Source organism: Symphalangus syndactylus, chromosome 8 (genome assembly GCF_028878055.3).
Source record: "Symphalangus syndactylus isolate Jambi chromosome 8, NHGRI_mSymSyn1-v2.1_pri, whole genome shotgun sequence".
NCBI classification, from domain to species: Eukaryota; Metazoa; Chordata; class Mammalia; order Primates; family Hylobatidae; genus Symphalangus; species Symphalangus syndactylus.
The window spans coordinates 30,930,555-30,955,819 of NC_072430.2; the positions used below are offsets into that span (position 1 = coordinate 30,930,555).

The 25,265-nt window shown below is 38.1% G+C and overlaps 1 long non-coding RNA gene and 1 pseudogene across 1 annotated transcript in view; both read right to left on the reverse strand.

The window, feature by feature from the left end:
- The window catches only part of LOC129487575 (uncharacterized), an 88,455-nt gene that overhangs the window by 20,574 nt on the left and 42,616 nt on the right, over positions 1-25,265 (reverse strand). Inside the window, exons 8-11 of the long non-coding RNA XR_010122339.1 lie at positions 12,148-12,226; positions 11,897-12,018; positions 7,373-7,479; positions 5,039-5,274 (exon numbers count right to left, since the gene is read on the reverse strand). This is a non-coding gene — a long non-coding RNA (uncharacterized lncRNA). The remainder of the gene's footprint in view (positions 1-5,038; positions 5,275-7,372; positions 7,480-11,896; positions 12,019-12,147; positions 12,227-25,265) is intronic.
- Positions 1,804-1,923, reverse strand: LOC129488900 (uncharacterized; annotated as a pseudogene).

The following is a 25,265-nucleotide window of genomic DNA, read 5'->3' on the forward strand; positions in this document are numbered from 1 at the left end:
ATGCTTGTGGTCCCAGCTACTCAGGAGGCTGAGGCAGGGGAATTGCTTGAACCCGGGAGGCAGAGGTTGCAGTGAACCAAGATCAAGTCACTGCAGTCCAGCCTGGGCAGCAGAGCAAGACTCCATCTCAAAAAAGAAAAATGTTGATAACAATTTTAATGTTTGAGGAAGAGTAATTTTAATATTTTGATAGAATATCTCCAAGATGTCCCAAGAAGAAAATATCATTGAAAGTAAAACATCGAAATATAAATTCATGGAAAGAAAATTAATCTATGTATTTCATTCTGATTTCAAGAAATAAACTCTCCTCATGATCAAATTCTCATCTTCTGTATACTTTACTTGATTCTTGGGCTAAGCCTGCTAAAATAAAATGGACCATAAACATTATTATTCTTCATGCCTATATTTTACATTTTTGGTAACTGCTGACAATGTAATTGCTGTAAAACAGATTTTTCACATTTATGTAAAATACAATGGATTTGTATTCTCCCAGAAAACCAGATAAGCCAGGAAGATTGGCCTAAAAGATCAAGTCTAGTAAACATTCACTCAATCTCATATCAAATGTTTAAAACTAATTCAATAACTGCTCTTAGGATTAATAAAGAAAAAGCCATTCAGCATACAATTGTGTTGCCTTCTTCTTTAGTAGTTTTACCACATCAAGGAGCTGTGTTGAGTTCTTGGTTAAAACAAAGAAAAATATTCAAGTGAGAGCTGACGCGTCCACAGAAGTATGACACATTAATTGGTTGATTAATGATGAATGTTTACCCGTTGATAGGCTACACTTTGCTATTGGTGACTTTTAATTCAGCCTGAATAGGTGCAACTCTTTCAAAATAGACAGTGACATTATAGACACTAAAGCTGTCAGAATTTGATGAAGAGGAAATGTGGCCTCTGCCATTGGCTGATTAATGGCTTTGCCATGTAAGTGATGTCATACACTTCTCTCTACTATTTCATTTAATAATGCACAAAATGAGTGTCATAATAAATGCACATCCTTCTGGATCTCAGTGCAGGAGGCATCAAAAGAACAGCTATTTATAAACACCTTTGTTCCTCCCAGACAAAGGTTGGAGCCAGTTTATAACAAAATCTCACCTACATCTTTCAGATGCAAGCTGGAGGTCAGCAACAGAGAACACAGTGACTGTGGCAACTAAAAGATCTATTAAACATCTACATACGCGTTTGAAAAGATTGCAGACCTATCTTTTACTCATCTGGACTCTATGGTTGAAAATGTCGAGCTGGGGTTATCAGTCTCTCATTACAAAATTCACCAAGTAAAAAGGCCTAAGATTAAAAGTCATCGGGTCATCTTTGTTCCAATAATATTGCTTCTGATTTCATCCTTGCAGCTTATTTTGTTAAAACAGAACAAATGTTACACTGTGTCTCAATGTAATTTTTACAAAATGCTCAATTTTGTATTCTAAAGACTGACATATAGATATACATATTTTTATTACAACTATGCATGCCACTTTTTTGCTAAGTTATATTCACAATAATTTCTCTTGAAGTTGATGGCATTTTAAAAGTCTTAAGAATGCAGTATGTGGAGATTAAACCATAAAGGTTGTTGTCTGAGTTTTTGAAGATGATTTCAAAGTCACTATTAGTTTTCAGTTTATCAGGTAAGAGATAAACAATGAGGGAGGCTATTTCTTAGAACTCATCATTTATCCAGCCTGACCAGTACCTTAACAATTCCACAAAAGCTAATTAGAAGTTAAGGGAAACTAGAAAGGTTTTTGATTGCTTAAAATTCTTTTTTAGACAAGCCTACAGCACCTGGTATTCCCAGGCGGTCTCCCATCCAAGTACTAACCAGGCCTGACCCTGCTTGGCTTCCAGAGATCAGACGAGATAGGGCACGTTCAGGGTGGTATGGCCATAGACAATAGATTCAATGCCATCCCCATCAAGCTACCAATGACTTTCTTCACAGAATTGGAAAAAACTACTTTAAAGTTCATATGGAACCAAAAAAGAGCCCACATCACCAAGTCAATCCTAAGCCAAAAGAACAAAGCTGGAGGCATCACGCTACCTGACTTCAAACTATACTACAAGGCTACAGTAACTAAAACAGCATGGTACTAGTACCACAACAGAGACATAGATCAATGGAACAGAACAGAGCCCTCAGAAATAATGCCGCATATCTACAACTATCTGATCTCTGACAAACCTGACAAAAACAAGCAATGGGGAAAGGATTCCCTATTTAATAAATGGTGCTGGGAAAACTGGCTAGCTATATGTAGAAAGTTGAAACTGGATCCCTTCCTTACACCTTATATAAAAATTAATTCAAGATGGATTCAAGACTTACATGTTAGACCTAAAACCATAAAAACTCTAGAAGAAAACCTAGGCAATACCATTCAGGACATAGGCATGGGCAAGGACTTCATGTCTAAAACATCAAAAGCAATGGCAACAAAAGCCAAAATTGACAAATGGGATGTAATTAAACTAAAGAGCTTCTGCACAGCAAAAGAAACTACCATCAGAGTGAACAGGCAACCTACAGAATGGGAGAAAATTTTCTCAACCTACTCATCTGACAAAGGGCTAATATCCAGAACCTACAATGAACTCTAACAAATTTACAAGAAAAAAACAAACAACTCCATCAAAAAGTGGGCGAAGGACATGAACAGACACTTCTCAAAAGAAGACATTTATGCAGCCAAAAAACATGAAAAAATGCTCATCATCACTGGCCATCAGAGAAATGCAAATCAAAACCACAATGAGATACCATCTCACACTAGTTAGAATAGCCATCATTAAAAAGTCAGGAAACAACAGGTGCTGGAGAGGATGTGGAGAAATAGGAACACTTTTACACTGTTGGTGGGACTGTAAACTAGTTCAACCATTGTGGAAGTCAGTGTGGCGATTCCTCAGGCATCTAGAACTAGAAATACCATTTGACCCAGCCATCCCATTACTGGGTATATACCCAAAGGAATATAAATCATGCTGCTATAAAGACACATGCACACATGTTTATTGTGGCACTATTCACAATAGCAAAGACGTGGAACCAACCCAAATGTCCAACAAGGATAGACTGGATTAAGAAAATGTGGCACATATACACCATGGAATACTATGCAGCCATAAAAAATGATGAGTTCATGTCCTTGGTAGGGACATGGATGAAACTGGAAACCATAATTCTCAGTAAACTATCGCAAGGACAAAAAACCAAACACCTCATGTTCTCACTCATAGGTGGGAATTGAACAATGAGAACACATGGACATAGGAAGGGGAACATCACACTCCAGAGACTGTTGTGGGGTGGGGGTAGGGGGGAGGGACAGCATTAGGAGATATACCTAATGCTAAATGACGAGTTAATGGGTGCAGCACAACAACATGGCACATGGATACATATGTAACAAACCTGCACATTGTGCACATGTACCCTAAAACTTAAAGTATAATAATAAAATAAAATAAAGATTTTTTTTAATTCCCATCCTCTACCACGATGTAACAAGTGAATGTCAATGTAGAGAAAACATATGTACAGAAGACTAGATGGTGCAGACTATTCTCCATGGAACTGAGAATGAGGTGTTTTCAAGCTGATCATCAGTTTTATATAATTATCTCTAAGGCTTACTAGTCAGAAGTTCAAATTCAATGTTTCAGAAAAATTACATGAGATACTTTATTTTCAATTTAATTTCAATTTTGTATTGTTTTTCCTTAAAACATTAAACAATGTCCATTGAAAATAGCATGATCAAATAATAAATGAACCCAACACATCAATGGCTTCAGTTGAGAAGCTCACACTCTGACCCATTTGGAAATTTGTAGGTGGTAAATGCTGAATTAGTCTATCCTTATGCTCACTCATCAAGTATACTATAATCTATGTATTATCTACCCCCATAGCTTTATATCAAACTGCTAAATAAGCTTTCTCATATTCTGATGGTTTTCATATACTATGGTCTTATATGATTTTTGATAACTCCAGTGTTCTTTTGGTTTCATTCTGTGTTAGTCAGTTCTCACACTGCTAATAAAGACATCCCTGAGACTGGGTAATTTATAAAGAAAAAAAGGTTTAATGGACTCACAGTTCCACATGGCTGGGGAGGCCTCACAATCATGGCAGAAGGCAAAGGAGGAGCAAAGTCATATCTTACATGGCAGCAGGCAAGAGAGAACTTGTGCAGGGGAACTCCCCTTTATGAAGCCATCAGATCTCATGAGACTTATTCACTATCATGAGAACAGCATGGGGGTAACCGCCCCCATGATTCAATTACCTCCCACCAGGTCCCTCCCACAACATGTGGGAATTATGTGAGCTACAATTCCAGATGAGATTTGGCTGAGGACCACAGCCAAACCATATCACCTTCCTTCACTCATCTTGTTGTTAACTTACCATGATTCAATTATCTCCCACCAGGTCCCTCCAAGAACATGTGGGAATTATGGGAGCTACAATTCAAGATGAGATTTGGGTGGGGACACAGCCAAACCATATTACCTTTCTTCACTCATCCTGTTTACTTACCCCTATAATAGAATGTCTTTTTTTTTTTTTGGTCTGCGTATCCTCATGAGAGTTCTAGTGAAAGCCAAGAGCTAAGCCTCTGACAAGAGAAGCTAAGAAAGCCAAAACAGTTGACCTTTGGCATTTAGTAGAAAGAGGCCAGAGGTCAAAAGAGATGATCTGGATATAAATTTTGACTCTGCAGCCAGTGCCCAACATAGACTCTGTGTAACCATTTAGAATTTGGAAGTGGGTAATGGTACATTATTTCTAGAATCAGTGGTCACAGTGGAATCAGAGACAGTTTCTGACATCTGTGGTAGTGACAGTGGCAATTTAGCCAGACCTTAGCTATTTTTGTAGCTACCCAGTGAGGGTGACCAGTGGTTCTAGTTTGCAAAGGACTGAGGGATTTTTCAAGGTATCAACTTTCAGTGCTAAAATAGGGAGATCCCTGGGAAAACCAGGATGAGTCATTACCTTGCATCCAGCTCCTCAAGTTTCTTTCTCATTATCTGAAGTTGATTCTTCAGCCTCCCAATGGATTCTGTGACCTATCTATGTTACTTCCTTAAAAAGTCCTTTCTTGTTAAAATTAGCAGCATCTCTTGTTGATTTCTGCATTACAAAACCCTCACTGGTATAGAAATTGGGTATAGAAAGTGGGTTGCAGGCAAGACACCCTCAGGGAAATCAGGTAATCTGGTATTGGTTACCTGCCAAGTGAAAATATAATTATTATTTAGAGAAAAGATAGGAGATGAAACAGAAAGCTAAGTTCTCACTGGTTATAGACTGAAATTAAGTGCTTATTGAGGGTTGGCCTTAAGAAAACAAAATGATAGTTGCTATAGAAAGAACATGAAATTTTGAGAACTCTGATTGTGGAGCATTGCTTTGAACAAGTCTAAACAGCTAAATACCCCACCATGCTACAACCTCTAACTACCTGGTAAAGTAACTAAACCCTAAGAATCTTCCAGGACTATGATAAAGAATCTCTCATTCTTGGCAGCTACAGAATAAAAGTGATAAAAATCTAAATGCAAAGTTCAAGTCTTTGTGTTGCTGAATTATAAAAGGAGTCAAATTCATAGTCTTTCCTAATATCGTCTGCAAAATTTCAGATATTGATAAGAGGTGGGATCCTGATATTCAGACAGAGTTACAAGGCACGATGTAGTGCATTTGGGATGCTCCAATGCCCAATCTCCACCAAACCGCCTTTGTCACCCAAAGAACTTCTGCTTTGCTTGAAAATGTTTATGACTTCCTCACTTGAAGGAATTACACCCTGAATCTAGAACCAAATCTTCATGAGCTCTCAGCCAGTCTCCCACTCCTTTTGTCTCCATTTCTATAGCGAGAATAAGCTCCCAGCTTATTTTGGAAACAAATGTTTACATTTTTAAAATGTTAGGCCAAGCACGGTGGCTCACACCTGTAATCCCAGCACTTTGGGAGGCTGAGGAGTGTGGATCACCTAAGGTCAGGAGTTCGAGACAAGCCTGGCCTACATGGTGAAACCCCATCTCTACTAAAAATATAAAAATTAGCTGGATGTGGTAACAGGGGCCTGTAATCCCAGCTACTTGGGAGGCTGAGGTAGGAGAATCACTTGAACCTGGGTGGGCAGGTTGCAGTGAGCCAAGATCGTGCCATTGCACTCCTGCCTGGGTGACAGGAGAGAAACTTCGTCTCAAATAAATAAATAAAATGTTAGTGTAGTTTGTTCATTTGATTTGCAAAATTCTGGCGAAAACATCAAAATAGATCCTGAGAGTATTTGATGAAGGATAAGAGAATATAATGTTTTGGTTAAGTTGAGTTAAGTTGACTTCATCACTGTGAGTGCACTTAACAAAGACTCCATTCCACGTGTTGATTTTAGCAGTTACAATATGGATTCCATCATAGCTCATGACATCACTGAGATGATAAATACCATTTGGTAAATCATAGAATAAGAAATCAAGCTAAGAAAGATTATAAAAACTGAGTGAAATTTTCTTGCTTAGTCATTCAACCATTAACTATGGTTAGTGAGAACCCAGAGTGTACCTTCTACACCAAAGCCTTTTAAAACGCATTGGTAGGAAAAGAACAAACATTTCTAAAATTTTTGTATTTTAATTCTAAAATTTTGTATTTTAATTCTAAAATTTTAATATTTTAGTAGCTGGTAGGTGATGGGGCCATCAAAATGGTCTCCCTGACATAATGAGAATAAAAAGATTCCAGAGTTGAGGAGGTCGAAGACCAACATGACTTTCAGAGGTAAGTTGAGTGTGGGGGCCGTGAGAGGCAGCAGACCACCATGGGAACCTAAATGTTGAGGCTTGCAGAGGTAATTGACAGCACTTAACTAATTATAGGGGCTGTAGAGCACATATCATCAAGATGGGCATCCCATCGAGGTCCTACTTGATTTTTATAACCAATCATGGTAGATGCTTGCGACTTCTCACCCAATTTCTATTTTAAAATTATTCCATGTACCTACAAACCCAGAAAAGGCCTGGTAACTTTGAGAAAGTAACTCTTATCTTTACAAATGGTAATGATAAGTTTCTATAAATCTTCTTCCTTAAGGAAGGAGATAGGGAAATACAGAGAAAATGGTGATTTTTTTTTTTTTTTTTTTTTGCAGTGGGGGATGCTGGATCTCCTGGCTTCCATTAACTCGTGAGATTACAGAAGGTCAATGTGATCTAGAGATACAACTTATAAGGGGTAGCAACAAACTGCATTTTCATATTTGTTTATAACATTATAGGCTTACTGGGAGTCAAAAAATATCACATGCACACTTACCCAGTTCATGAATGCATGTTTGAAGTATGTCCTTAGAAACTGGCGGGTTCCCATATTAGCCCCCTGGACCACAAGCTGTTCCGACATGAAATGTTATAAAGAAGTCTCTGGAATGTTTTTTAAAAGTCAAAGTGAATAATACTATAATAGACTTGACTCTTGGATAACATGAGTTTCAACTGTATGAATCCAATTATACATTGATTTTCTTCCACTTCTGCAACATGTGACACAGCAAGACCAATTCCTTTTCCCATCAGCCTACTCAACATGAAGACAACAAAGATGAAGACCTTTATGATAATCCACTTTCACTTAATGAATACCAAATATGTTTACTCTTCTTTTAGATTTTGTTAATAATACTTTTTTCTAGCTTACTTTATTGTAGCAACACAGCATATAATATATATAAACTATGCTTTAATCAACTGTTTTTGTTATCAGAAAGCCTCTGGTCAACAGTAGGCTGTTAGTAAAGGTCTTAGGGAGTCAAAATCTATACACAAATTTTTGAATGTCAAGAGGTCAGTCCCCCTAATGCCTGCACTGAGCAAAGGTCAATTGTGATTATATTTCTAGTGGAATCACAAACATTACCACCAATATCAAAGATGTAAAATTTGCAAGGCAGGACTCGAATCACATTCCTTCTAGCTCTCCAGCTCAGCTGGTACAGAAGTAGATAGGTTTCGGAGACCAGCAAAGACTATCAATAAACATAATCAGATAAAGACTTTAATTGCAGCTGAGGCTGCAAATGAGTAAAACCTTGATACCCGGCATGAAATAAGTATGTTCTTTTTTCTATATCTACTTTGCTGTCATTTCGAAGGAATATATATTTTCATTATTTTGTCTCAGGATCATCTCAGCTCTCTTACTCTGAGACACAGTTTAGTTGGCAGGAACCCTGACCATTTCACAATCCAATCCATAGAACCTTGTACAAGTCTTCATCATTTACCATATTATCTTAATTGTATTTTGAGACTGTGAAGAAATTGATGTCTTAGACACATTCAAGTGGCAGAGCAATTAAACATCATGAAAAAATAGAGGTGTTTGCTATCTCTGAAGTTTCTGCGGATCAAGGAATCTGTGTTGTGTCAGGATACTATCTATAAAGTAAAGGACTCATCACTGCTCCTGTACCGCTTATTGTTATGTAATGGTCTCCTGAATTTAGAGTTAACATGCAACACATTTGGATGAGAAGCTTGGTTACATTAACCAGTAACTAAGGAGGCTGTCAACTATGGGTGTGACCCAGGGCCAGAAAAATATCTTCAGCTGGTTTTGATTAAAGTGCAAACTGCCCTTCTTTTTGACCCAGCTAATTCTATGACAGATGAAAATGCTGAAAAAAAGGCTGTATGAAGTTTATAAGATTATGAGGCAAAGGTATGCTTTATTGGGCATGAGTTTATTTTCTTTTTGAGACAAAGTTCTGGCTCTGGTAGAGGCTGCATATAAGACCACATAGCCTCAGCAGTCAGCCAAGAATGGAATGCTCCCCCACCGAACTAGTTGAAGTTCAGCATAAATATCTTATTTATGTTGTAAATAAGTTGTATAAACACTTTATTTTACTTTTATATTAGCCTACTGAGGTAGGTGATATTGCCCATATTCTTTGCCCAGAAATAAATAAAAGTTAATAAAGTTATACATACATACATACATACATACATACATACATAAATACATACATACATAAAACTCATAAAAGATCCCAACAGGGCAAGTTAATTGCATTCCAAATGAACTGCTAACTGAAGTAAGAAAAATCCTCTCATTTGCAGAATAACTAAAGTTGATTTCATATACCATGATTTGTTTCTGTTGTTGTGTTTTTTAATATTTTTCATTGTCTCTGTTTGGTTTCATATTTTGCTTTTCTCTGTTCTTCTAAATTCAAAGAACAGAAGGCATCCTGGGAGGTATACTTTTTACAAACCCTTTAAACCTTTCGAGGGAAACTTTGAATTCTTCACAACTAGGCACACGAAATTGAGATAAAATATCTTTGAAAACAGCAAAAGCTCTTGCCTCCGGAACTGAAAGCGGTGTTGGTAATGAAACACAATAGCTTGTTTTTCTGTGGCTTTCATAGAAGTACCCAACCTACTTCCCAAACTGTCATGCATAATTTGATACAAATGGGGTATCTGCCTTTTTGGATGAAACACAGAACAGAACTGGCAGGGAGAAAACCTGTAAATTATTGTGAAGGTGGTCGACTCCCTGGGACTCAGGATAAAAGTAATTAGCTGGGAAGTCCATACTTTAATTTGCCTGAAGAGAAACAAACGAAAAAAATTATATACTCTCTCTCTCTCTCTGTTTGTGTGTGTGTGTGTGTGTGTGTGTGTGCGTATTCACATTTTCAGCATGACTGTTGCTTTGATTTGCCAGGGTTCAGTTTTCTCTCCCCCACTTTGAGTAAAATCCAGGTGCTGCTGCCAATATTATAATACTTATTCAATAGGCAGCAGTGGGTGGCAGCCACTTTTTCTAACCTCCTGGATCTCTGTTACTCCTTGCCAGACAAAGCGTTCACCCCTTACATTCACCGAACTTTGCAGAACAAGTCAGCTGTAAGATGATTTTGCATGCCTCTTATTTTGCAACTCCTAGTAATTTGCTCAACAAATAACAGAAAGCCCAGTTACTTGCTGCTAGCATGAAGGCAGTTTCCTCTAGTTAGAAATACAGAATTCATCACATAGATCTCAATTCTTAAGTATAATGCTACATTTTTCAACATTTAATTTTTTCTGTGCTAACTATGGTCATAGTATATTTTCATATTTCACCCTTTCCTTCACATTTTCTTCTCATTGCTTTTCTGAGAGCAATGCATTTTATATTTATTTTTCATTTGAAAAATGTTGACAAATTTTTTCTCCTGTCAAATCGAGGTTGTGACAGACAAAAAAGTGTAAATGCATATCTGTGTAAATTTTATAAAGTAGTCAAAATGATAGACTGCATTGTAATAAAATTGAGAAATTAATGTGATGGGTGAGTGTACTTCTCTCTCAAAGATTGTTTGGAAGATAGGCATGGAATCGGCCGGGCGCGGTGGCTAACGCCTGTAATCCCAGCACTTTGAGAGGCCGAGGCGGGCGGATCACGAGGTCAGGAGATCGAGACCACGGTGAAACCCTGTCTCTACTAAAAATACAAAAAATTAGCCGGGCGTGGTGGCGGGCGCCTGTAGTCCCAGCTACTCGGGAGGCTGCGCCAGGAGAATGGCGTGAACCCGGGAAGCGGAGCTTGCAGTGAGCCGAGATCGCGCCACTGCACTCCAGCCTGGGCGACAGAGCGAGACTCCGTCTCAAAAAAAAAAAAAAAAAAAAAAAAAAAAAAAAAAAGATAGGCATGGAATCTAATAGAGTAGACTCGTAATGGAGTAGATTCTTTAATTCATGGATACCAACACTGTCTTGCATTTTAAGGTGAAATTATACGCTAAAATATAACTTCAAATGGCCTCATCCCCCTCAAAGGCAGCAGTACAGAAGAAATAGAAACGTATGGACACATATACACCATGGAATACTATGCAGCCATAAAAGGATGAGTTCATGTCCTTTGTAGGGACATGGATGAAGCTGGAAACCATCATTTTCAGCAAACTATCACAAAGACAGAAAACCAAACAACTCATGTTCTCACTGATAGGTGGGAATTGAACAATGAGAACACTTGGACACAGGGCAGGGAACATCACACACCGGGGCCTGTCAGGGAGTGGGGGGCTGGGGGAGGGATAGCATTAGGAGAAATACCTAATGTAAATGACGAGTTGATGCATGCAGTAAACCAACATAGCACACGTATACCTATGTATCAAACCTGCATGTTGTGCACGTGTACCCTAGAACCTAAACTATAATAAAAAATAAAAATAAAATAATAAAGTATGTTCTATGCATATGAATATACTTAGCTTTTAAAATTATAATATATATATAATTTTTGAACTTACTTTTTAAAAAATATAAAAATAAATATTTCCTTGTCGATACACAAAAAAGGAACATATGCAACGCAGATATCTCCTTCCTGGCATCCTTGTCAGACCCTTCTTTTTCTGGAGCCCCTCTCATAGGACTGGTACCCAGGGCCTTACTCCCCATTCTCTCTCACCAGTCTGGTACAGCTACCAATATCTCCTACATTAACCCCAAACCAGCCACATCTTTACCCATGATTTCCAACTCCTGCCCTCTGACATGAGAGTGGCCCTAAACATATTGCCTTTCTCCCATCTTCACTGAGAAAGGATATTCCAAATATCTCTCCACACCTTGTCTGCCCCTTTCAGTATAATGAGATGTAAAGTGGGGATATTCTAACTTGCCAGGCCCCTCTCTTTTCTTTGCCAACAGTCACCTCTCACATTGTACTCTCTGCTCATATTCACTAGGAAAGTGAATCCTTCCCGCTTGTGCCTGGAAGCTCGGGATTCATATTCCTGTCTTGGGGAATGGCAAATTGCAGGATGTTACATACCTTGGGGGAGCCACATTAAAGAAAAGAGGAATGGTGACTTCTCGCTATGCTGTCTGGAGCAAGTTCCTCACTACCTTATGATAATACTTCATAACTTGAATGACTTCTAGAGGAGTCAGCACCTAAGAAACAAGAAATTTTGTTTTCTTCTGTTTTTTTCAATGAACAAATAACTTGTCCGAGATTTTTTTGTGTCTCTCATTGTGTATAATGCCATATTGGGCATATGGCAGGTGCCTAATGCTTAATACCTTTAAAAGAAACCAGAACATCAGGTAGAAGGAAGAATTTTAGTTTTGAATCTTTAAGTATCTTGATTTTCTTATATTCCTGAAAAATAAAGAAAGAAAACATTCTCTCTTTGTAAATATTCTCTATTTGTAAATAGAGAGTAATCAAAGCATGAAACACTGTCCAGTTTATACTTATCAATGAAGAATCTTTATGTTTCTAATATATGCATACATTAACTTAATACCTTTATTTTGAATTAAAAAATGATTTAGGAAGAAAAGAAAAAGGAGTAGTTCTTGTCCTTTTAAGAAGTAGAAACATACTTCTCTACTTCATTTTCCTGCAGGGCAAGACACTGAGAAACCGAGTTTAAAATCAGAGGAACTATTTTGTGAGTATTTTAGCCACTCTAAGGCAGAAATATGTTAATTAGGTGAGATAAAATAAATAGTTCTATAGACACTGCCCTCAAAAGCATCTGTTAATTCTAACTGGGCAATAGTTAAGGGAGATGAATATAGGTCGATTTTTTACACATTTGTTTAGACATCTTGTTTACAAATTTATTTAGAAGTCTTTGTTTAGGAACAAAGAAATTGACTTTGCCTCATCAAAGTTTAATTCAAATGAATTATTAGGCATTTCACAAAAAATCTTACTACATTTTTCATAGTACACTTGACATTCTGTGATAGAAATCTTACCTAAACTCTCAACAGAGCACTGTAGTGACCCACCTGCTAGGGTGTATTTGTACTCATTTCTAACTACATACATACACATTCGAAAGAAAATGGAGTCATAATCAATATATTTAGGCAGAGGGCGAAAATCATTCACAAAAATTAGTAAATTTAGTCTTATGATATACATACATCAAAATACAGCTGGTTGACCAGATGTTTCACTTATTTTCCTGGATATATTACAATTGTGGTGGGCTCTTTTTTTCAGCATTAATATAGTTCAGTTTCTCTTTCTAAAAATAACCTTATCAGATGCCAACTGTAAATGTGTATGTCAGTTTTGGGGAATTGAAAATAACATATGTTTGACTATGAAATAATGTTTGAAGGAAAAGTAAGAAATTTACTGATAGTTTCTAGAAATACCACTGGAAAGCCTCTGATCCCAATTCTTTATTTTAAAAAATATTTAACAATTACCCAGTTCTGAATTTCAGTGACTGTAACAGCAAGTGTGTTCAATTATCCCACAAATGTTAGAGAACACAGAATCCAGGCACCTGGAATACTGATGCTTTTGCCTTCATGCTTCTTAAGCTTAAGGACCCCTTCTCTTTATGTCTTATCACCTCTCCCTTTCTCCTTTAAACCAGAAAGGAAGGGGCCCCCCAATGTGATTTACTCCAGGCCTTAAACCTACCTCAGGTTTGGCCCTGAATTGTGCCTTTGAAGGCTAAAGGAGGTCCAGATGAAAGAGAGACTGGCTGAAAAAGCCCACAGAAAAATGTATTACAGAGATTAACATGCCACAGCCTCTTCATCAAAGACTCTAAGCAAAAATCAACAGGCAACAGAGCCTGCATCCGGAAGTTGTAGAAGAATGCAGAGAAAAAAGACATCTGGACAGAGGAGGGGTTGAAATAATTTCTGGATCTCTGTTCTCACTAAAGGACAGTTAGATAATGCAATAGTATAAGAAAGTTAAGAAAAATATCAACTAGAATTTATAAAGTTAATTATATAGTTGATATGGTTTTACATGGATATATATATTTTACAGCATTTTGTTAAAGAACTATTTTTGGTATACCTATTATGCTTTAGGCACTGTTATTTGTTGAATAAATACCTTATTTCACCTTTATATTAGTATACTGAGGGTAGGCAATATTGGCCCATTTTATGAATGAGGAAACATACTGTTAGAGGGAAATGGACTTGATCTTAATTGTGAATGGAAAGAGCTGAGAAGGACTGATATGGTCTGACTCTGTGTCCCCACCCAAATCTCCTCTTAAATTATAATCCCCAGGTATTGAGGGAGAACCTTGATGGGAGGTAATTGGATCATGGGGTGGTTTCCCCCACGCTGTTCTTGTGATAGTGAGGAAGTTTTCATGAGATCTGATTGTTTAATAAGTGTCTAGTGCTTCCTCTTTCACATTCTCTTTCTCCTGCCACCAAGTAAGACATTCCTTGCTTCCCCTTCACCTTCTGCTGTGATTGTAAGTTTCCTGAGGCCTCTCCATCCATGCAGAACTGTAGGTCAATTAAACTTCTTTTTTTTTATGAATTACCCAGTCTCAGGTAGTATCTTTATAGGAGCATGAAAACAGACTAATACAAGGATTAGAGCTAAAACCAGATGACATCAGATATTCAAGTTGAAGTCTGGTTCCAAAGTCTAAGATCTTTGCACTAAATCCCATTGCTTTCCAAACTGTCCTACAGTAAGCTGAAAATGTAAATTATAAGCGCATTCTTGAAAGAGACTGTAAAAACTATTTTTATATAAATGTGACTTTAAAATAATAGATCCATATATTTACTATGCATCAGAATCACCTGGCCAACAATAAATGCAGATTCACTTGTCTACTTTCAGACAATCTTACTCAGTAGGTCTAGGGTGGTCTTTGGTTACAATAAGCACACCTGAAACTCTGGTGTTTCAATCATTGTTCTTCACTGAAAACAACTGAAGCTGATTTTGGCTGATGTAATCAGAAAGTAAACTTGTTGGAGGGTATGGTGATACATTTTGGATGTGTTTCCCCGCCCAAATCTCATGTTGAATTGTAATCCCCAATGTTGGGTGTAGGGGCTGGTGAGAGGTGATTAGATTAATGGTTTAGCACTGTCCAGTTGCTGCTGTCCTCATGTCTTGCTCCTGCTCTGGCCACATAACCTGCCTGCTCCCTCTTTGCCTTCTGCCATAACTGTAAGTTACCTGAGGCCTCCCCAGAAGGTAAGCAGATGCCAGTATCATGCTTCCTGTACAGGCTGCATAACTGTGAGACAATTAAACCTCTTTTCTTAAAAATTAGCCAGTCTCAGGTATTTCTTTATAGCAATGCAAGAATGGCCTAATACATATAGTAAGGGGAATAATGGCCTCACAGAGATGTCCAAATCTGAATCCCTGGAACCTGGGAATATGTTACTTTATAGAAATAAAGGGCCTTTCAGGTGTGATTAAATGAAGGGCCTTGAGAATAGGAGATTTTTCTGGATGACCCAGGTGGACCCAATGTAATCACCAGGGTCCTTGTAAGTGAAAGAAGGCAGAGGAGTCTGAGTCAGTGCAGGAGATGTAATAGGAAGGAGAGGAAGAAGCACGTGAGGATGAAAGTTCAGAACAATGTAATTTCAGACTCTGATGATAGAAGGGGGGTCCAGGAAACCTCTAGAAGCTGGAAAAAGAATGGAAAGAGATTCTCCCCTAAAGCTTCCAGAAGAAGCCCATTTTGGACTTCTGAACTCCAGAATAGTAAGATCATAAATGCATGTTGTTTAAGCCACTATACTTGAGATAATTTGTTCTAGCAGCAACAAGAAACTAATAAAGAAGTGAACCGCATTCATGCTTCTTTCACTTTTAAAATATAGAGTCATATTTTTGGGTGTAGTGTCTGTCCTCTGAGGGATGTGAGAAGAGCTCTTCATATTTCTTTACCAATTAGTGTGCCCCTCCCCTAGCTTATGTTTCCTTCCAATGCCTTTAGTACCGATGAACTTTGTCACAGGATTGCCCTCGGACTATCAGAGCAGAAGTTTATGCTGAGATTTTCAGTGTCCCAAACCCCTCCTAGACCCCAAGAAGCACACTGTACCATTCAGTAATGATGTCCTTATCAACATTCTCTTTTCCATGCAAATTTCCTCAGTTCCCCATTAGGCATGATAACCACCCAATTACATCATACCACTTATATCAGATATTCAACTAATGTGTTTCAAATAAATGCATAAATGAATGAAAAAATGAATAGAAATATCCTTGGCATGACTAGCTCTTTTCATTTTGATTGGTGTAAAATCATTCCAATAAATGCATATTATTCCAAGCAGAGTACTCTAAAAAAATAAGACAATTCATCTCAGTAGTTTGTGTTTTTCTTTTACTATTAATGGGGTGTGATAAGTGGGAATGTACTTTGGATCTCTCTCTCTGGCACACTTACACACATGAATAACATCCACTGAAGTTTCTTCTCAGCCACAAGTTGCCCTGAGAGAAATTTCATCATTGATGAAATGACAATAGTTTGTCTGGCTCCACAGTTAATTTGTAAATCATTCACAAAAGACCCATAAACTGTTCAGTGTATTTAGCTTTTAATATGGCAATTGAGGAAACCATGTCCATTTGAACAGAAACTGACAGAAAACCAAGAAAGAGCCTGACTTTCAAATTACACAGGCCAGCACAGGATAGAACCAAGCTTTGCTTGGCTTACTGATTCAGCTTAATGACAAAACAAAGAGTCTGACTTTTAACTTGCCCATGTCTACCACACCATCTCTAATTTTGTTATTTTGCACTTTCAAAATAGATTTGTTTGAAGATACAGGAATAAAGAACGGTTCATAAACTAGTTGATTTCTTATTTTAATTTAATGAAAAATAATATCACTATTATTACTTATGAGAAAAACAAATTACTTACAAATGAGGGTATCTTTATAAAACTGCAGTATTTATCATTTTGGGTTGCAGTAAAACAAATCAACAAAGGAAATAGAATGAAATAAAACAACTTGATTAAAGAGATTTAAATTTAAGATAAAGGGGGCATTTTAAATAATTTAAGAAATTAATTTCTTAGTCAACAATTGGTGGAAAATTACTGCTATAAGTGAAGAATAAAAAATTGAGTTAGAACACTACTCCATGTTATACACTGCGATACACACTAATGGTTTAAAGAACAGACAACTAAACAAACCACTGTTAAAGACAAATATCAAATAAAATTCTGAGTAGCTTTGAATTATGAAAACTACCTAAAAAGAGCCAAAACCAAAAGCTATATATCAACAGATTTGACTATGTCAAAATTTAAAACTTCATTAAGAGAAAGTCAACTATCAAAAAATTAAAATATAAATTATGGTTTGAAGCCAAAATTGTTACCATATTTAAAAAACAAATACTTATTATCCAGAATATATAGTATTCTCATATATAACTTGGAAAATGAAATGTACTAAATGGAAAATGAGTCTAAGATTTAATTAGTCAATTCACAGTAGAATAAATACAAGTGAAAAAAAAAATGAAAGTGGTTCACCTTTATTCATAATCAGGGAAATATATATTAAAAACACAATGAGGTGGGAGCCAAGATGGCCGAATAGGAACAGCTCTGGTCTACAGCTCGCAGCGTGAGCGGGAGAGAAGATGGGTGATTTCTGCATTTCCGTTTCAGGTACTTGGTTCATCTCACTAGGGAGTGCCAAACAGTGGGTACAAGACAGTCGGTGCAGCGCACTGTGTGCAAGCTGAAGCAGGGAGAGGCATTGCCTCACTCAGGAAGCGCAAGGGGTCAGGGAGTTCCCTTTCCTAGTTAAAGAAAGGGGTAACAGACGGCACCTGGAAAATCGGGTCAGTCCCACCCTAATACTGTGCTTTTCCAACGGGCTTGGAAAACGGCACACCAGGAGATTGTGTCCTGCATCTGGCTCTGAGGGTCCTATGCCCACGGAATATCGCTGATTGCTAGCACAGCAGTCTCAGATCAAACTGCAAGGCGGCAGTGAGGCTGGGGGAGGGGTGCCCGCCATTGCCCAGGCTTGCTTAGGTAAACAAAGCAGCCTGGAAGCTCGAACTGGGTGGAGCCCACCACAGTTCAAGGAGGCCTGCCTGCCTCTGTAGGCTCCACCTCTGGGGGCAGGGCACAGACAAACAAAAATTCAGCAGGAACCTCTGCAGACTTAAATGTCCCTGTCTGACAGCTTTGAAGAGAGTAGTGGTTCTCCCAGCATGCAGCTGGAGATCTGAGAACGGACAGACTGCCTCCTAAAGTGGGTCCCTGACCCCTGAGCAGCCTAACTGGGAGGCACCCCCCAGTAGGGACAGACTGAAACCTCACTCGGCCAGGTACTCCTCTGAGACAAAACTTCCAGAGGAACTATCAGACAGCTGAATTTGTGGTCTCATGAAAATCTACTGTTCTGCAGCCACTGCTGCTGACACTCAGCCAAACAGGGTCTGGAGTGGACCTCTAGCAAACTCCAACAGACCTGCAGCTGAGGGTCCTGTCTGGTAGAAGGAAAACTAACAAACAGAAAGGACATCCACACGAAAAACCCATCTGTACATCACCATCATCAAAGACCAAAAGTAGATAAAACCACAAAGATGGGGAAAAAACAGAGTAGAATAACTGGAAACTCTAAAAAGCAGAGCACCTCTCCTCCTCCAAAGGAATGCAGTTCCTCACCAGCAACGGAACAAAGCTGGATGGAGGATGACTTTGAAGAGTTGAGAGAAGAAGGCTTCAGACGATCAAACTACTCCGAGCTATGGGAGGAAATTCAAAACAACAGCAAAGAAGTTAAACACTTTGAAAAAAAATTAGACAAATGTATAACTAGAATAGCCAATGGAGAGAAGGGCTAAAAGGAGCTGATGGAGCTGAAAGCCAAGTTTCGAGAACTACGCGAAGATTACAGAAGCCTCGGGAGCCGATATGATCAACTGGAAGAAAGGGTATCACTGATGGAAGATGAAATGAATGAAATGAAGCAAGAAGGGAAGTTTAGAGAAAAAAGAATAAAAAGAAACGAACAAAGCCTCCAAGAAATTTGGGACTATGTGAAAAGACCAAATCTACGTCTAATTGGTGTACCTGAAAATGATGGGGAGAATGGAACCAAGTTGGAAAACACTCTGCAAGATATTATCCAGGAGAACTTCCCCAATCTAGCAAGGCAGGCCAACATTCAGATTCAGGAAATACAGAGAATGCCACAAAGATACTCCTCAAGAAGAGCAACTCCAAGACACATAATTGACAGATTCACCAAGGTTGAAATGAAAGAAAAAATGTTTAGGGCAGCCAGAGAGAAAGGTCAGGTTACCCACAAAGGGAAGCCCATCATACTAACAGCTGATCTCTTGGCAGATACTCTACAAACCAGAAGAGAGTGGGGGCCGATATTCAACATTCTTAAAGAAAAGAATCTTCAACCCAGAATTTCATATCCAGCCAAACTAAGCTTCATAAGTGAAGGAGAAATAAAACACTTTACAGACAAGCAAATGCTGAGTGATTTTGTCACCACCAGGCCTGCCCTAAAAGAACTCCTGAAGGAAGCACTAAACATGGAAAGGAACAACCGGTACCAGCCCCTGCAAGAACATGCCAAATTGTAAAGACCATCGAGGCTAGGAAGAAACTGCATCAACTAGCGAGCAAAATAACCAACTAACATCATAATGACAGGATCAAATTCACACATAACAATATTAACTTTAAATGTAAATGGGCTAAATGCTCCAATTAAAAGACACAGACTGGCAAACTGGATAAGGAGTCAAGACCCATCAGTGTGCTGTATTCAGGAAACCCATCTCACATGCAGAGACACACATAGACTCAAAATAAAGGGATACAGGAAGATCTATCAAGCAGATGGAAAACAAAAAAAGGCAGGGGTTGCAATAGTCTCTGATAAAATAGACTTTAAACCAACAATGATCAAAAGAGACAAAGATGGCCATTACATAATGGTAAAGGGATCAATTCAACAAGAAGAGCTAACTATCCTAAATATATATGCACCCAACACAGGAGCATCCAGATTCATAAAGCAAGTCCTGAGTGACCTACAAAGGGACTTAAACTCCCACACAATAATGGAGATTTTAACACCCCACTGTCAACATTAGACAGATCAACGAGACAGAAAGTTAACAAGGATATCCAGGAATTGAACTCAGCTCTGCACAAAGTAGAACTAATAGACATCTACAGAACTCTCCACTCCAAATCAACAGAATATACATTTTTTTCAGCACCACACCACACCTATTCCAAAATTGACCACATAGTTGGAAGTAAAGCTCTCCTCAGCAAATGTAAAAGAACAGAAATTATAACAAACTGTCTCTCAGACCACAGTGCAATCAAACTAGAACTCAGGATTAAGAAACTCACTCAAAACTGCTCAACTACATGGAAACTGAACAACCTGCTCCTGAATGACTACTGGGTACATAATGAAATGAAGGCAGAAATAAAGATATTCTTTGAAACCAATGAGAACAAAGATACAACATACCAGAATCTCTGGGACACATTGAAAGCAGTGTGTAGAGGGAAATTTATAGCACTAATGCCCACAGAAGGAAGCAGGAAAGATCCAAAATTGACACCCTAACATCACAATTAAAAGAACTAGAAAAGCAAGAGCAAACACATTCAAAAGCTAGCAGAAGGCTAAAAATAACTAAAATCCGAGCAGAACTGAAGGAAATAGAGACACAAAAAACCCTTCAAAAAACTAATGAATCCAGGAGCTGGTTTTTTGAAAAGATCAACCAAACTGATAGCCCGCTAGCAAGACTAATAAAGAAGAAAAGAGAGAAGAATCAAATAGATGCAATAAAAAATGAAAATGGGGTTATCACCACTGATCCCACAGAAATACAATCTACCATCAGAGAATACTACAAACACCTCTATGCAAATAAACTAGAAAATCTAGAAGAAAAGGATAAATTCCTTGACAAATACACCCTCCCAAGACTAAACCAGGAAGAAGTTGAATCTCTGAATAGACCAATAACAGGCTTTGAAATTGTGGCAATAATCAATAGCTTACCAACCAAAAAGAGTCCAGGACCTGATGGATTCACAGCCGAATTCTACCAGAGGTACAAGGAGGAACTGGTACCATTTCTTCTGAAACTATTCCAATCGATAGAAAAAAAGGGAATCCTCCCTAACACATTTTATGAGGCCAGCATCGTCCTGATACCAAAGCCTGGTAGAGACATAACCAAAAAAGAGAATTTCAGACCAATATCCTTCATGAATATTCATGCAAAAATCCTCAATAAAATACTGGCAAACCGAATCCAGCAGCACATCAAAAAGCTTATACACCATGATCAAGTGGGCTTCATCCCTGGGATGCAAGGCTGGTTCAACATATGCAAATCAATAAATGTAATCCAGCATATAAACAGAACCAAAGACAAAAACCACATGATTATCTCAAAAGATGCAGAAAAGGCCTTTGACAAAATTCAACAACCCTTCATGCTAAAAACTCTCAATAAATTAAGTATTGATGGGACATATCTTGAAATAATAAGCGCTATCTATGACAAACCCACAGGCAATATCATACTGAATGAGCAAAACCTGGAAGCCTTCCCTTTGAAAACTGGCACAAGACAGGGATGCCCTCTCTCACCACTCCTATTCAACATAGTGTTGGATGTTCTGGCCAGGGCAATCAGGCAGGAGAAGGAAATAAAGGGTATTCAATTAGGAAAAGAGAAGTCAAATTGTCCCTGTTTGCAGATGACATGATTGTATATCTAGAAAACCCCATCGTCTCAGCCCAAAATCTCCTTAAGCTGATTAGCAACTTCAGCAAAGTCTCAGGATACAAAATCAATGTACAAAAATCACAAGCATTCTTGTACACCAATCACAGACAAACAGAGAGCCAAATCATGAGTGAACTCCCATTCACAATTGCTTCAAAGAGAATAAAATACCTAGGAATCCAACTTACAAGGGATGTGAAGGACCTCTTCAAGGAGAACTACAAACCACTGCTCAATGAAATAAAAGAGGATACAAACAAATGGAAGAACATTCCATGCTCATGGGTTGGAAGAATCAATATCATGAAAATGGCCATACCGCCCAAGGTAATTTATAGATTCAATGCCATCCCCATCAAGCTACCAATGACTTTCTTCACAGAATTGGAAAAAACTACGTTAAAGTTCATATGGAACCAAAAAAGAGCCCGCATTGTGAAGTCAATCCTAAGCCAAAAGAACAAAGCTGGAGGCATCACGCTACCTGACTTCAAACTATACTATAAGGCTACAGTAAACAAAACAGCATGGTACTGGTACCACAACAGAGACATAGATCAATGGAACAGAACAGAGCCCTCAGAAATAATGCCACATATCTACAACTATCTGATCTTTGACAAACCTGACAAAAACAAGAAATGGGGAAAGGATTCTCTATTTAATAAATGGTGCTGGGAAAACTGGCTAGCCATATGTAGAAAGCTGAAACTGGATCCCTTCTTTACACCTTATACAAAAATTAATTCAAGATGGATTAAAGACTTACGTGTTAGACCTAAAACCATAAAAACTCTACAAGAAAGCCTAGGCAACACCATTCAGGACACAGGCATGGGCAAGGACTTCATGTCTAAAACACCAAAAGCAATGGCAACAATAGCCAAAATTGACAAATGGGATCTAATTAAACTAAAGAACTTCTGCACAGCAAAAGAAACAACCATCAGAGTGAACAGTCAACCCACAGAATGGGAGAAAATTTTTGCAACCTACTCATCTGACAAAGGGCGAATATCCAGAATCTACAATGAACTCAAACAAATTTACAAGAAAAAACAAACAACCCCATCAAAAAGTGGATAAAGGACATGAACGGACACTTCTCAAAAGAAGACATTTATGCAGCCAAAAAGCACATGAAAAAATGCTCATTATCACTATCCATCAGAGAAATGCAAATCAAAACCACAGTGAGTTACCATCTCACACCAGTTAGAATGGCCATCATTAAAAAGTCAGGAAACAACAGGTGCTGGAGAGGATGTGGAGAAATAGGAACACTTTTACACTGTTGGTGGGACTGTAAACTAGTTCAACCATTGTGGAAGTCAGTGTGGCGATTCCTCAGGGATCTAGAACTAGAAATACCATTTGACCCAGCCATCCCATTACTGGGTATATACCCAAAGGACTATAAATCATGCTGCTATAAAGACATGCACACGTATGTTTGTTTGCGGCACTATTCACAATAGCAAAGACTTGGAACCAACCCAAATGTCCAACAAAGATAGACTGGATTAAGAAAATGTGGCACATATACACCATGGAATACTATGCAGCCATAAAAAATGATGAGTTCATGTCCTTTGTAGGGACATGGATGAAACTGGAAAACATCATTCTCAGTAAACTATCGCAAGGACAAAAAAGCAAACACCGCATGTTCTCACTCATAGGTGGGAATTGAACAATGAGAACTCATGGACACAGGAAGGGGAACATCACACTCCGGGGACTGTTGTGGGGTGGGGGGGGCGGGGAGGGACAGCATTAGGAGATATACCTAATGCTAAATGACGAGTTAATGGGTGCACCAAACCAACATGGCACATGGATACATATGTAACAAACCTGCACATTGTGCACATGTACCCTAAAACCTAAACTATAAGAATAAAAAAAATAAAAATAAAAAGAACCTGATGGAGATCAGGAAACTGCTCCCACAGACACACAGTGGCATGAGGCCACTGGGGTTGTAGGCCCCTGGGGTTCTGTAGTGACTTACAGTGCAGCCATGGCTGATTGACAGAGATAAGCACACCTGGACTGCTTTCCAGAATGGCTGTGCTAGTTTATCCTTCCAATAGGTCTAGACAAGGGCTGTTGCTTCCTCTTATCCTTGTCTACAGTTTTGGTCATATTATCACATTTTCTAAGTTTTCTTGATGTGATGTCGTAGCTTATTTCATTTTGAATTTCTTACAAACAAATCTCTTCATGCCAGGCATGGTGGCTCACGCCTGTAATCCCAGCACCTTGGGAGGCCAAGGTGGGTGGATCATGAGGTCAGGAGATCGAGACCATCCTGGCTAACATGGTGAAACCCCGTCTCTACTAAAAATACAAAAATTAGCTGGGCGTGGTTGTGGGCGCCTGTGGTCCCAGCTACTCAGGAGGCTGAGGCAGGAGAATGGTGTGAACCCAGGAGGTGGAGGGTTGCAGTGAACTGAGATCGCACCACTGTACTCCAGCCTGGGCGACAGAGCTAGACTCCCTCTCAGAAAAGAAAAGAAAAAAATCTCTTCATATATGTGTTAACCATCTGGATTTCCCCTACTTTCAAAGGCCTATTTATGTCCTTTGTATATACCTTTTTCTTTAGATTGTTTGTTTTATTAGATTTGCAGGACTTCCTCAAATATTCTAGATATGAAATCCTTGAAAGTTTTAGGCATTGCAGTTATCTTTTGCTAGTCTGTCACTTGTCTGTCCACATTATCTAAGGATGTCCATGGACTATTTAATTAATTTTAATATAATTCAACTTATCAATTCTCAGCCTTCATATGTTTGTGTTTTTTTTTTAAATTTAATCTTTTAAAAGCAATGATTCTCTAAACAAAGATTTCAAAGGTTTTATTCTATTGGCTTTTAACCTATATTTTTTCTTTTAGCTTTCTCTTTTCATACTTACAATTTTAGTACATTTAGAGTTTACTTTTAAATATGTTGTATAACTTTTCATTGGTGTTTGTAAATACAATTTCTCTAAAAATTATGACTCTAAGATAATATTGCTAATTTAAAAACCAATATATTAGGTATAAACACTCAACTCAGCACATTTGTCTCTAAAGTTGTCATGTTGGGGTACCTGTTATATCTACAAATGTTTAAAACCCCTCTGGAACTGCTCCTTCAGAATTTCCTTCAGTGATTACATAACTTCTTGGAGAATATGCTTAATTGTGAAAAATTGAATCTGGATTTTGAAAATCACTCAAAATAAAGTGGTTGATTAAGGTCAGGAAAAAAAAACACAATGAGGTATCTCATTACAGAGATAAACATTCGGAAGAATTGGAAAATGATGTGGGGAAACAGAACCTCTAATATTGATGGAGAATACATTAGTAAACATTTCACTGAGCCTATTTGGTAATATACACCAATAACTTAAATGGTTCTATCTTTAAATCCAGAATCTCCATTTCAACAATTCTATTCTTCATGAATATTTACACATGTGCACAATCATATGAATATGTAAGAAGGTTTATTGTGATACTGTCTCATCATTCTGAAATATTGGAAATGACCCAAGTGTCCTTCGAAAGGGGAACTGTATGTTATGTATCCATAGAATAGTCAT